Source organism: Manacus candei, unplaced genomic scaffold, assembly GCF_025592945.1.
Source record: "Manacus candei isolate 608988 ecotype Guabito, Panama unplaced genomic scaffold, ASM2559294v1 h1tg000093l, whole genome shotgun sequence".
Taxonomy (NCBI): Eukaryota; Metazoa; Chordata; class Aves; order Passeriformes; family Pipridae; genus Manacus; species Manacus candei.
The window spans coordinates 3,164,522-3,176,561 of record NW_026138141.1 but is presented as its reverse complement, the minus strand read 5'-3'; the positions used below and the strand labels follow the sequence as shown (position 1 = coordinate 3,176,561).

The 12,040-nt window shown below is 33.6% G+C and overlaps 1 protein-coding gene across 22 annotated transcripts in view; it reads right to left on the bottom strand.

Annotated features, from left to right (window-relative positions):
- The window catches only part of PTPRD (protein tyrosine phosphatase receptor type D), a 1,149,573-nt gene that overhangs the window by 553,553 nt on the left and 583,980 nt on the right, over positions 1 to 12,040 (bottom strand). The window lies entirely within an intron of this gene.

Sequence of the window (12,040 nt, the reverse complement as noted above, 5' to 3'; positions counted from 1 at the left end):
GTATGGAAGGTAGGACTTAAACTCTTCTCCCATTTTGATGGTCTTAGACACTAACAATACCAATACCAGTACCCATATAAACTTATATATTTAAAACCTTCTAAATTAGTTTGTGCACCAAACTACGTTCTGGGAATTTTAGGAGGGATTTAAAGAAAAACGAATTACCAAACGGATGGCTATAGCTGTTAGTAAATGACCAGATAAAATCTTTACAGAAGAGAAAATAATTTCATTTCCTTCAAGAAAGTATACTGCAAAAACAGTCTCTGTGAGGTTTAAACTTCTGCAGAAAGAAACTTCATATTTACTTTTAAATAAAGCAGATGAAGATTTTCTTCTTTCCTATTAATACCTCCACAGGACATAATAAAAGAAGTAAATAACTCTTCCTTTGTATCCTCTCTCTTACTCAATATAGGTGCAATAATATCAGAAAAATTCTCCAGACATTAAGGAAAGGAACAAGTTTGTGTAATTAGAATTTCGTATTTTTGATGGACCTGAAGGAATCTTGTAAACTCTTTAAAACTTAATCCTATCACTTTTATTCAAATTGTTGCTTAGAATCAATTCCATGTTTCCCCCCTAATAATAGCTCTCTGGAGCATTGTACTGAGATTTTAGGAATTTTATTCATTTTCTTTACTTCTCTAGAAATACATCTCGTAGCTTGAAAAAGATTCCTCTCTCATGAGCCTAAGAAGGTAGGGTTGATATTTCAATAACAGGGCAAATAAGTGATACAAGACTGAAGATTTTACTAATTCTGGAATAAATTTGTTTGTCGTGCTCCTCCAATTCTGTTTCAAAATCTAATTACAGCCTTTATATGTTTTTTCTTGTTATGACTGTTAATATATTTTTTTGGTGCTTTGAACTTAGAATTTATCAGTTTATGTCATCTCTGTATGCATAGCCAGTGGTAGTCAGTATGGAAAATTAATTTGATAAAGCATAGCAGTCACATTGGGCTAAATATCATTTGGTGAAGTGTCTGGATCATAATATGAGAATTACAAACAATTTAGGAGAAATTACCATCAAAAGAGGAAAGAAATCAGTTTGTTCAATAGCGTCATGTGTTTGATCCCTGTGTAGAAGAATGACAGGGTTCCAAAAACATCACTGATAAGGGGGAAAAACCTAAAAGACCCCTCAACTGAATTCAATAATACAACCCTTGGACCTGCTCTTGTGAGCCCCTCTCTGGAGTAAGAGAGGGTCCAGGTCTAGGACCCTCAGCAAAAGAAAGATGTTGACCTGTTGGAACAAGCCCGGAGGAGAGACACTATGAACACAGAGCTGAAGCACCTCTTCTGTGAAGATAGGCTGAGAGAGCTGGGACTGTCCAGCATGGAGGAGACCTTAGAGTGGCCTTCTAGTACCTAAAGGGAGCCTAAAAGAAGTCTGAAGTGGTACTTTTCATGACAACTAGTAATGATAGAACAAGGGAGAATGGCCTCTAGCTGAAGGAGGGTAGCTTTAGGTTAGATACCAGGAAGAAATTCTTTACTGTGAGGTTGGTGAGGCACTGAAACAGGTTGCCCAGAGAAGTTTTGGACTACCTACTCCTGGAGGAGTTCAAGGCCAGGCTGGATGGGGCTCTGAGCAACCTGATCTAGTGGAAGTTGTCCCTGCCCATGGAAGTCAGTTTGGAATGAGATGATATTTAAGGTCCCTTCCTGCCAAACCTTTTCAGGATAATGAAGTTGTTGGTGGAAAGCTCTTGGCAGTGACACTTCACAGATGTCATACTAGACATTACTAAGGCAGGATCTTTATCTGTGTATCATTACACAGCAAGAATTACAGTCACTAAAATATCAAGTAAAGAGCCAAGTGCCATATTTAAAAGTTTCTCCTGTTATATAGAAATATTGAGCATAATGCCATAAGGGCATTTCTTCTCAGCAAGTCAGTGGGTTTCCTCTGTCCTTTGTCTCTACAGCATATATTTTTCTTGACATAGTTGATGCAGACCTGGCCTTACTCCTTTTTTTTGTGTGTAGAACTGTACCTCATGCTTATTCTGATCAGTCGGAAAACCAGAGACAGAAAACATGAAAGTAAGGCTTAATTTCAAGTGAATACTTGTTTCTTTTAATTTTTCTTACACATAGGGGCTATCTTTTCTCCAATGTTTTGCCATTTTAGCTATATTTCACAGAACTTTTGCTATGGATCATTAAGTTAATGTAATAACTTCAGAAGAAAATGTGTCTTTCCAAGCCTTTCTAGGCACACTTTTGATACTGCACTTACTCTTTCACTGGAATATTGACTATCAGAGCTTCATTGCCTATGAGATTGGATTAAGATTCTGGAAATGATCTTTTTTTTTTAAAGATTGAAATTATATGGGGTTTTCAGTTTTCTAGATAATGAGGCCTAGGATGATCTCATCTTGCATACTGCCTGCCTTCAGTTCAATACTTGGATCACAAAACTGGCAATCTGCTCTGGTTAATGGAGTTTGGAATTATGAAACAATGTAAATCCTGTGATTAACTAAGGAGCTATAAAAACCTTTGTGCTACCGGTTCTGCACTATCATCTTGTACTCATATTAGACTCCAGGTCTATAGTGTCAGTTTGTTTTCTTGACATCATGGTATATATGTTCTTGTGACCCTAATTATCACAATTCCAGTGAAAGTTCAATGAGTGGATGTCTTTAGCTGTATTCATTTTACACAAGAAGTAAACTCAGTTGGGGAATTACTCTGTCATTATCCTTCTTCATGTAATGACAGTTAGATTCTACATATAATTGCAGTTACCTTTAGTTCTAATTTTTTTCAACTAATTCCCCTCTATAACTCTTTGGTTGCTAAATATATTTAAATTTACTGTCTTTTCCATATTTATTCAGAAATACATTTCAGTGAGTTTAGGATAGATTGGATTGCAGGTTTTATATATTAATCTGATACAAATTTAACAGACATTTTTCTATTACCCAACTCATCACCTCCATCCATGGAGACAAGTTAACATGATAATGTAATACAGTGAATGTAAATCAAGTTTTATATTCTGTTGTTTTGGGGTTTTTTTCCCAGATGGGAGTTGAACACAAGACATGGAATAAATTGGGAGATTTTAGAATATAGTGCTGGAAAAATGTTACATGCTCTATGTTGCATGTTTTTTGTTACATGCTTTTGGTTGGTCTTTCCTCCAATGGGCCCTTTCAAGAAATAAACCACAACAGATATTCAATTAATGTTATAAATTAATACTTCTGTTAGTATGCCAATGGAACTGTGTTACTTCATTCAAGTGCAGATACCATTCAACTGCAGATACAGTCACATACCATGTTATTCAGCCTATCACTTATAAATCTAATACTCTCTACAGGAAACCATATCCTTGGTTACTTTACCTTACCAATTGCCTTGTTCGGCCTTATTGACTTCATGAGAACAGCATGGATATTTTCTGAATTTGGGTGGCTGTTCATTGCATCAAAGACAACAATAATATTTCTTGTTATTAGGGATAGTGAAGAATATAATTATTGTTTAAAATAAAATAACTGGTTTGGGATTTTTAAAACTTCATCCTGAGGAAAAAAATACTTGCTTTACATTTTCTATTTATTTTTTATCTCGTGTTTACAAATGCGCATTGAAATACCATTAATATAAAGAAATGATTGAAAATAGGACCAGTATTACTGAGTACTTTAATATAAGGAACAAACAATCTCCATATGATTCATTCATTTAAAATGAAATTTTGTAGAGTTTTTTGGTTGGTTGGTTAAGTTTGGTCTTGTGTGTGTCTATATGTGTGTGTTTTCTATTGAACTGTAAGAAAAATCGAAAAGTTCAGTCTGGCTAACATTTGGCTAAATAAAAAGATTTCACATGTAGTCTGGTTTCTCATATTAAGGGAGACTGTTATAATTGGTGACTACAAAAAAGTGAGCTAGAATCCCAGTGCTTTTGATAACATCAACCTGCTGTTTTGATATTTAAAATATCAGATATAAATAACTTCAATGTTTGGAGAATAGCCAGAATATGAATCATAATATCTAGGTCACTGCCTGTTTAAAAGACTATTATCTTCAAACTAGAGTAAAGTGTTAAACAGGCCTTTTAGCAACCAAAGAACTTATGTTGAGGCATTTTTGGAATACCATATGTATATATATTTTGGCTGCAGAAAATCAAACACAGAAAAAAAATCAAAAGGAAGTCCTTTCAGTAGAAAAGTATAATGTTTATCTATTGATAAGTCACTAAAACTTGATTTTTTCCAGATACTTATCCCCCTTTATCAAATTTAGTAAAACTATTGTTTTATCTCAGTTTTAGTTACACAACTACATTTTTAATGCTGGAGATGGTATGATAATTTAACAGTGTTTTTAAAAGCAGTATTTTAAATATAAAAAAAAAAACTGAGAAGAGAGAAAATATTTGGGGATAAAAAATCACTGAGTTACATTACTGAAAAAGAGCAAGAAACTCTGAGGAACTGAAGTGTGAAAGTTGAATAAAGAATCAGAAAGGTGGTTTTCTCCTGAAAAAGAGCTAGTGTTCTAAGAAGACCCTGTTTTCTGTCTTGGTGTTTGTAACAAAACCCACTGCTATAAAATTCCAGCTGAGACCTTCTTCTTTGTTCACACTATGGCAAAGTAAAATATAATAGAAAAGAAAAGAAGTTGTGATTAAGATTAATTCAATATGTTGTTATAAAGTTCGCACCGTTACCTCTCTATGAAGGAAAACTATATGGATAATTTGTATTGAAAACATACCAAAGGTACATAAAAGGGAGTCATGCACTGAAAAGTTTGTAAGATAATCAGAAGAGCTCACAGCCTGCCTAAGAAGATACTACCCATCTTGTTAAATCTAGAAAAGAAAAGCTATGAGGAAATACCAAAGCTCCAAGTAGATTCATCAGAAGGGTAAACATTAGGGAGATACAGGCAAAACTTATATCATGGACTTACATGAAAGCATGGATAAAAAACTAGTCAGTAATAAATTTCTTCTGGCATCTACAGTCTGCTGAGAATGGAATATCTAAAACAGCCAGAACAGATATCTGGAATTAAGGTGGGACAAAACAATAAATACAGGCTGTGCAGAATTGCATCTTGTCATAGAATAAAAGTACTCATTTGTTTCCCTGTGCAAATATGTAGGTAGTTAACTATTCATTGTATTTAAATGAAAGTTCATATAATTTCAAGCAAATAAGTTAAAATAAGGATTAGAAGACATTTACTGCTTATGCTTTTCAGTATCTTCAGATCCAAATGAACCCATAATAAAGTACAAAGAGATGATAAATGAAGTTATTTTTAGAAAACAGAAATCTTTCCAGAGACTTAGATGTTGTTTGCATCAGATCTTTGCAAAAAACAGTAAAAAAAGTTTTATTTTTTGAACTAAAACCACTCCAGAGGAATTTGCCATGATTTTCATATATATATATATACACACATATATATATGTATATAAATATACATATATATATATATATACACACATAACACAGAATTAAAACTGAGCTACATATACTGCCAAAAAGAAGAAATGAGGGTGTCAGTTGCATTTATAATAATCAGTGATCTAAAATCAGACCAACACAAATTTGTGGAGAAAAGCCTTTAAAAAGCTTGCAATAGGAAAAGAGATGGGAGATATAGAAGGAAAAATTAGGGTTTGATAGTATATGATATAATTTAAGACTCTCCCTCTCAAAAAAAAAAATCCTGCTTATCAGCTGGAATTAGGATTCTAATGGTTAGACTTCCTACTTTTATGTTCTATTTACATTTAACTATAATTTGAATAAATAATAGATGATGGTCAAGTTAGTCTGAACTGGTTCTTACTGAAAGCTGTTGCTCATTCTATTAAAAATTTCTTCTGCACTCACCCTATGTTACTGCAGCGTAGTATTTTATCATAATTTCAGACTGTAGTTACATATGGCTTTGTAGTAGCAAGCTGACCTTACCTTCAATGATGGTTTATTTCTCACAAAACAAGTATGTAGTGCACATATGGCCAGGTACTGGAATACAGCTGAAGCAACAGCTAATGCAGTGGAATATCTCAAAGAATGGGAAAGCAAAATATCAAAAAGCGAAAAATGGTATTGCTGTCAAATTGTGACAGTAATTTGAAAACATGTTTGCACAGATGAAAAGACACCTGAAATGTGCATCATTGGAGAAATAAAATATTGCTATATTATCTTAATTTTCTTCACTTTTTGTTCAGTACAATACTGTTGGTATCCCTTAATGGGAGTCAATGTGAAATTATAATTTAGAAAAGTCAACATTCCACAGAAAGGCAGAAATCTAGTAGCTCAGAAAATTTGTCATCTCCCTTACGCATTGCAGTAAGTTCTATCAAGCACTCATTTGTACCTTGCCCAATCACTAACACATATATTAAACAAGAAATAAAAGAAGATTGCATATTATATTTTAGTTGTATGGACTGTAAGACTGGGTCGTGCATAGGAAAATAACTAATCTACCAGCCTAATTGTCTTTTGGAACAGAAGCACATTTGAAAAACACAGTTGCGTTGACTTTCTAAGGCAAGAGAGTACATAGATGGGCTTTAGTTTGCTCATGAAATAGAAGTCATATCTCACCTACGAAAATATCACTGTCATTGCTATTATGGCATCTTTCCTTAAAAATGTTAAGTCTAATACATTCTGAGTAATACGAACTTCTATTTACCTGAAAGCGAGGAAAATAGTGATTTAATAAGAAGTCTAATTTTATATGTTATTAAGCAGAAGTAATTTTAATTTAAACATAATATATGGTGTAGAAGAAATTGAATGCATTATCAATTTAGTTTTCTTGGACTCAAAAGTTATGTAGTTTATGAATGTAGTAATTAAGGTTAACTAGGGAGCAGAAGAGAAATTTCACTCTATGAGATATATTAACATAATATAATTTCTAAAAACAGTTTCTGGTAGAATTTGTGCACTACCAGGTTTTATGAACATTTTATAGTTGTTTCATTATATAACCATAGATTAAAAAGTAGAGGGAATACAATGCTATTATTTAAGTAAAGACATTGTTCACAAAATATAGAACCAATTCCAAAGGCACTACTCAATTATAATTAGCAGATAAATAATAACTACGATATATTAGATCTTTATATATCTCTTCTTTATTAAGCACTGCATATTTTTGAACATACCATTTTTCATGAAGCATTTAAAATTTCATAGCAAACCATAGGCCCATGTTTCATTTCTACACAAAGGATTTTACATTATGGCTAATTGTTTCTTGACCCTTTATATGAAAAGTAGCACTAAAGCATGTGTGTAAATTTGCAAAAGGGTTGAAAAGCAGCATAGAAAGTTGTGGATTTTTTTGACTCAGAATGCTATGCAATTCCTAAAGTCCTGGTCAACAAAGGAAACTACAATTTTACATGTGTTTTCAGTGACACACAGATTTATTAAACTGAATGATGATTAACTTATATACCTCAGCTGGAGAAGGACTACCTTCCAAACTTGAGTGTCATTTCAGAATGTCTATAATTCTAATTTTGTTGGTTTGAAAGGGGATATACAATGCTTAGGCACATGTTGATAATGCAGAAGTGGGTACAGCAAAACAATGTCAAAATTTAGCATTTAGTCAAAACACATCCAGACATTTATTTGGGCTCCTCTCATTATTATTCATTATTTTGGTGTTTCTGAAAATTGTTCTGTGGGAACAGCTGCATCTTCAGTAGCATTGCTGAATAATCACCCTTTTTTTTAATGTTATACTGGGTGATCTTCAAACACAAAGACTGAAAATGCTGGCACTGCCCCAGAGCTGTTGCAATAGTATAAGACAAAAGACAATGCAGGTGACCAGACGGAGGACTCACAAGAATCAGACTGACAATACTGATAAGCACTGTCATGCAGAAATTATAGGAGAGTGACTTATGCCTCCTTCTTTTTAAGAGTGGCAACAAAGAATCTGCTGTCACTGTATTAGTTTTCGTATTAGGTATATTGCATTTTACATTCTGTTAATTGTTATTACTTTTATATTCAGTTCTTAACAGGAACAATTTATTCCCTACAGAAACTTGGGAAATAAAATGATAAATAGTAACAATACAAGGATATTTTACATTGGCATTAACAAAAAAATCTAGGACGAGGAATTAAAGACAATAATGCCTTATCAAAACAAGGAAGGTAATTTATCTAAGCTGTAATTATTCCAGCTACAATTTGGTAGATTACTGAAGTTAATTGTTATGCCAGTGAAAAAGATCAGCCAAACTGATCGGTGTATTAACTGTCACAAAACTTCTCCAGGAAAAATGGAGCAAAGCAAAAAATCTTTTATAGCAAATCTGGGACATGGTTTGGTGGTCCTGGACCACATGGCTCAGAATCAGCTGGCATGCTGATTCGTAAATATTCTTCACAACAGCAACAACTTTAAACATTCTTTCTGCTTCTTATAAGCAAACTGCATCATCTTTTTTCTAGTTGAACTGATACTTTATTTCATTACCACTGCACAATAGATTTCCTTCTTCACCTAATTTTTAATTGAGAAATAAATTGCAGTATGTAGGAAAGGGAAACAGAAAATAACTAGACAACATTTGTCTTCATATTCATTATTTCATATGCATACCATAAGCAAGAAGTTGATAAAATTTGATGATATTTGTTGAAATTATGGTGGTCTTTCTGGAATGAATGATTCAAGTTGTCTGTGTCAACATAATTCTACAATAAAATTTTTTATATATGAAGGGATTATATTAGTTTATGCGTTGACAATCCCCAAGGTTAGAGGTTTATTAGCACAGAGTTATAAAGCAAGAAGTACTAATAAGAGGTAAGCTATGTTTCCAGATTTATCTGACAAAGATTGAAGCTGGATATTTTATCTACTTGTGCATAAAGTATCACATTGTACAATGACACGGGATTTATGACACTGTATTGCTCTTATTTATGCACTTGAACAACCTAATGATGAGCATAGCAAATATTAAATGTTATGTGTTTCCTTTTCTTTTTTTAATCTTTTAACTGTAATAATCAAAGCAGAATGGGAATCAAACCCCCAAGAACTGTCATAATTTTAACTTCTAATCTGTGAAACCTAAATGGAGTTGAACTAACATTTGATTTCTAAAAGGCTGCATAAAATGTTGTGAAGGACCAGGAATCAGAATGGGGAAAATCTCAGAAGTGGAAAAAGATGTACAGTGATTGAAAGGACCTTATGATACAGACTTTACAGTTATTATGTATATATACATTGTATGCTTCCCCAGAATTTATATTTCCCGGGCATGTCCTGGCCTGTCCACCTCCCTTCTCCTCTGTTTCTCTGCCGATTGACTGGAGAAGCTGCAGAGAGGGGACAGCCTCCATTCGCCCCTTCCCTCCCCGGTTCCTCCCACGTTCCTCCCTCTTTTGCCCATGTCCCTATTCTGGTTGTCCCCCCGCTTGTCTGTCTCGTACTCTGCCCTATGTTCTGGCCTTTAGAAAATCATGGAAATAGAGAATTTCAGGGTAGATAACTTGCACTGATGAGAAGCAACTTAGCTCTTCACTGAGTACTGCCAAAGGACACCATGTTTCCTATCATGCTCCTATGCTCTACAATGTAGAAGGACCCTTTTCTATATAATTTTCAATCAAAAGAATGTGTGGAAAGATATTGGATTCTTAAAGAAACTGTGAACATAGCATGTGGACAAAAAAATGCGCTTTGGGAAACCCTTGGGAAACAGGAGGTCACTGTGTTGAAATGATGGAAGAACTGGGTTTGTTTATCTGCTGAAATAAAATCAATTGTAAGAAAATAAGAAAAATCCTCTTCTAATAGAGGCATGGAAAAGTATTTCTTAGTCCCATTCCCCTGACTTATCATCACTAATCCCACACTCATTATTATTTTTTATTTTTGAAGGTTTGTAGACATAGTGTCATTTGTATTACTAAAATAATCTAAATGTGGTAATTTTCATTATATTTATAATATAATTTCTACCACAATTAAAAGAGGTCGGCACAATTCAAGTATATTTAAAGTAATATGAAATAGTAGGAAACAATTATTTTTATGGAACAAAATTTGCATTATGGATTTAGTGTGTTCTTGAAATTTTCAAGGAATATATTCAATCCTGCATTGTCAGTAAATGGTAGCAAGAAGACAAAAGGGTAATCTAAAGGAAATGCAGAGAAAACAATCAGCCTGAGAATCTGTAGCTAATGTAAGACTGTCCTATTTTCATTTTATTTTAGCCATCTTGCAATAACCTCATACAAACGTGAAAAAATGACATTGTACTATGGAAGTGTCACATGATGATTGTCTCCATTATATGGTATGCATGATGAATTTTCTGACTTCTTGACTAATACACTCAAGATGCATGGAGGGTGGTAGAGAGAGGCATTATGGTTTTATTTTCTTTTTTCCCCCCATGTCAGGATCAGGTCTATGGATTTTTTTTGTTCCATGCTACCTACTGTCATACACCAAAATAAGTTTATATTTGCAATTATGTCTTTCAAGAAAATCTACAGTTGCCAAAACATGTATGTGTTATGTTAGACAAATAAACCAAAGAAATCTCTACAGCACAAAAATGAAGAAGTCAATTTGGTACCAAAAACGGTTCCTATGTGTTTTAAAAGGGGAAAGAAAATAAGATATCAAAATTTCCTTTAAAGAACACCGAGAAAAAGGTTAACTCAAGACACTTAAGCTCTCATAATCTACCTGGGAATGAGATAAAGATAATCCTAAATACTACTTAATGTCATTTTAGTAAGTTGGCACACAGTAAACAGCAGACAATGGTTGTACAGATCTCAACAATGACTAAAGAAGGGCATAGGTGTAGAAGGTTTTAATGGTTAATGAGTATCACCCTATCATTAAGATGCATGGGTTGCATTATTTTTAATTACTAAATGCAAAATCAAAAAATCAAAATATTTGATTTGTACTTAGAAAATTGTCCCCTGTTTGGGGAGAAACATCTGATCCAAGGGAAGTAAAATTATTGCTTGTCTGCAGTTCCCTAATCCTTAGGGTCATTATAGAACAGATTCTCTGGTATACAAACAATTAAAGGACTGAATTTCCTTATGTCAGGAGGAGCTTCATTCCCTCTAGTAAATTTTCATCTGACAGCACTATAGTGACAGTGTTTCTTCTGGACTGCCTCTGAAACTGTACATCAAGAGCAGATGATGGAGTTCACTTCCATGGTTTAGTGTGTGAAACAGAAAATAAGTGGTCCATTTCAGGAGTTACTTTCAAAAAAGAAACTGCCTGTGCTTTCTCTACCACGTATTTTTACAGCGAATTCTAGTAGAGGATTCAGTGAGAGAGAGCTCTATAGGATTTAGGAGAGTTCCAAATCCAAATAATGCTTCTAGTGAAGTCTGTTACTATCCCAAGACAGATATGGAAAGACTTAGGGAGTAGTCTCAAATGGTCAGGGTAACTTTTGGAAAGTGAGAATGAGACACCAGAGATCAAATATTTATTTCCACTGAATTTCCTATAAGAAATGCCCACAATATAAATACCTAAAAACTGCACTCTGGAAACACAAAAGAAATAAACTACTCAGGGACTTTTTCTTCACTAAATAGAGTGATCACCTTATAAGGACTCTTCCTGTCTTCCAACATGTGGATAAATTACACTGACATCCCCACACAACCTACTACCTTACAAGAAGTGTAATATTGTTCATTTTGTGTCTATTAAAGAAATGCAAAAGGGTTGGCAAAATCTGCCAATTCAGACAAGAATTATCTCTCAGAGATAATGTAAAGAAAATAATTACATTGAGTTTTTGTAATAGAAAAGTGGTGGGATACTGTTATATCTGTTTATTTAAACTAAACATAAAAACATGGTTTCACTTCATTGTATAAATTGCAGTCAATACACATAGCTCTCATGTGCTATACAGAGAAAAGTAATAAAGATCAAGGAAAAGAGAAGCACACATAA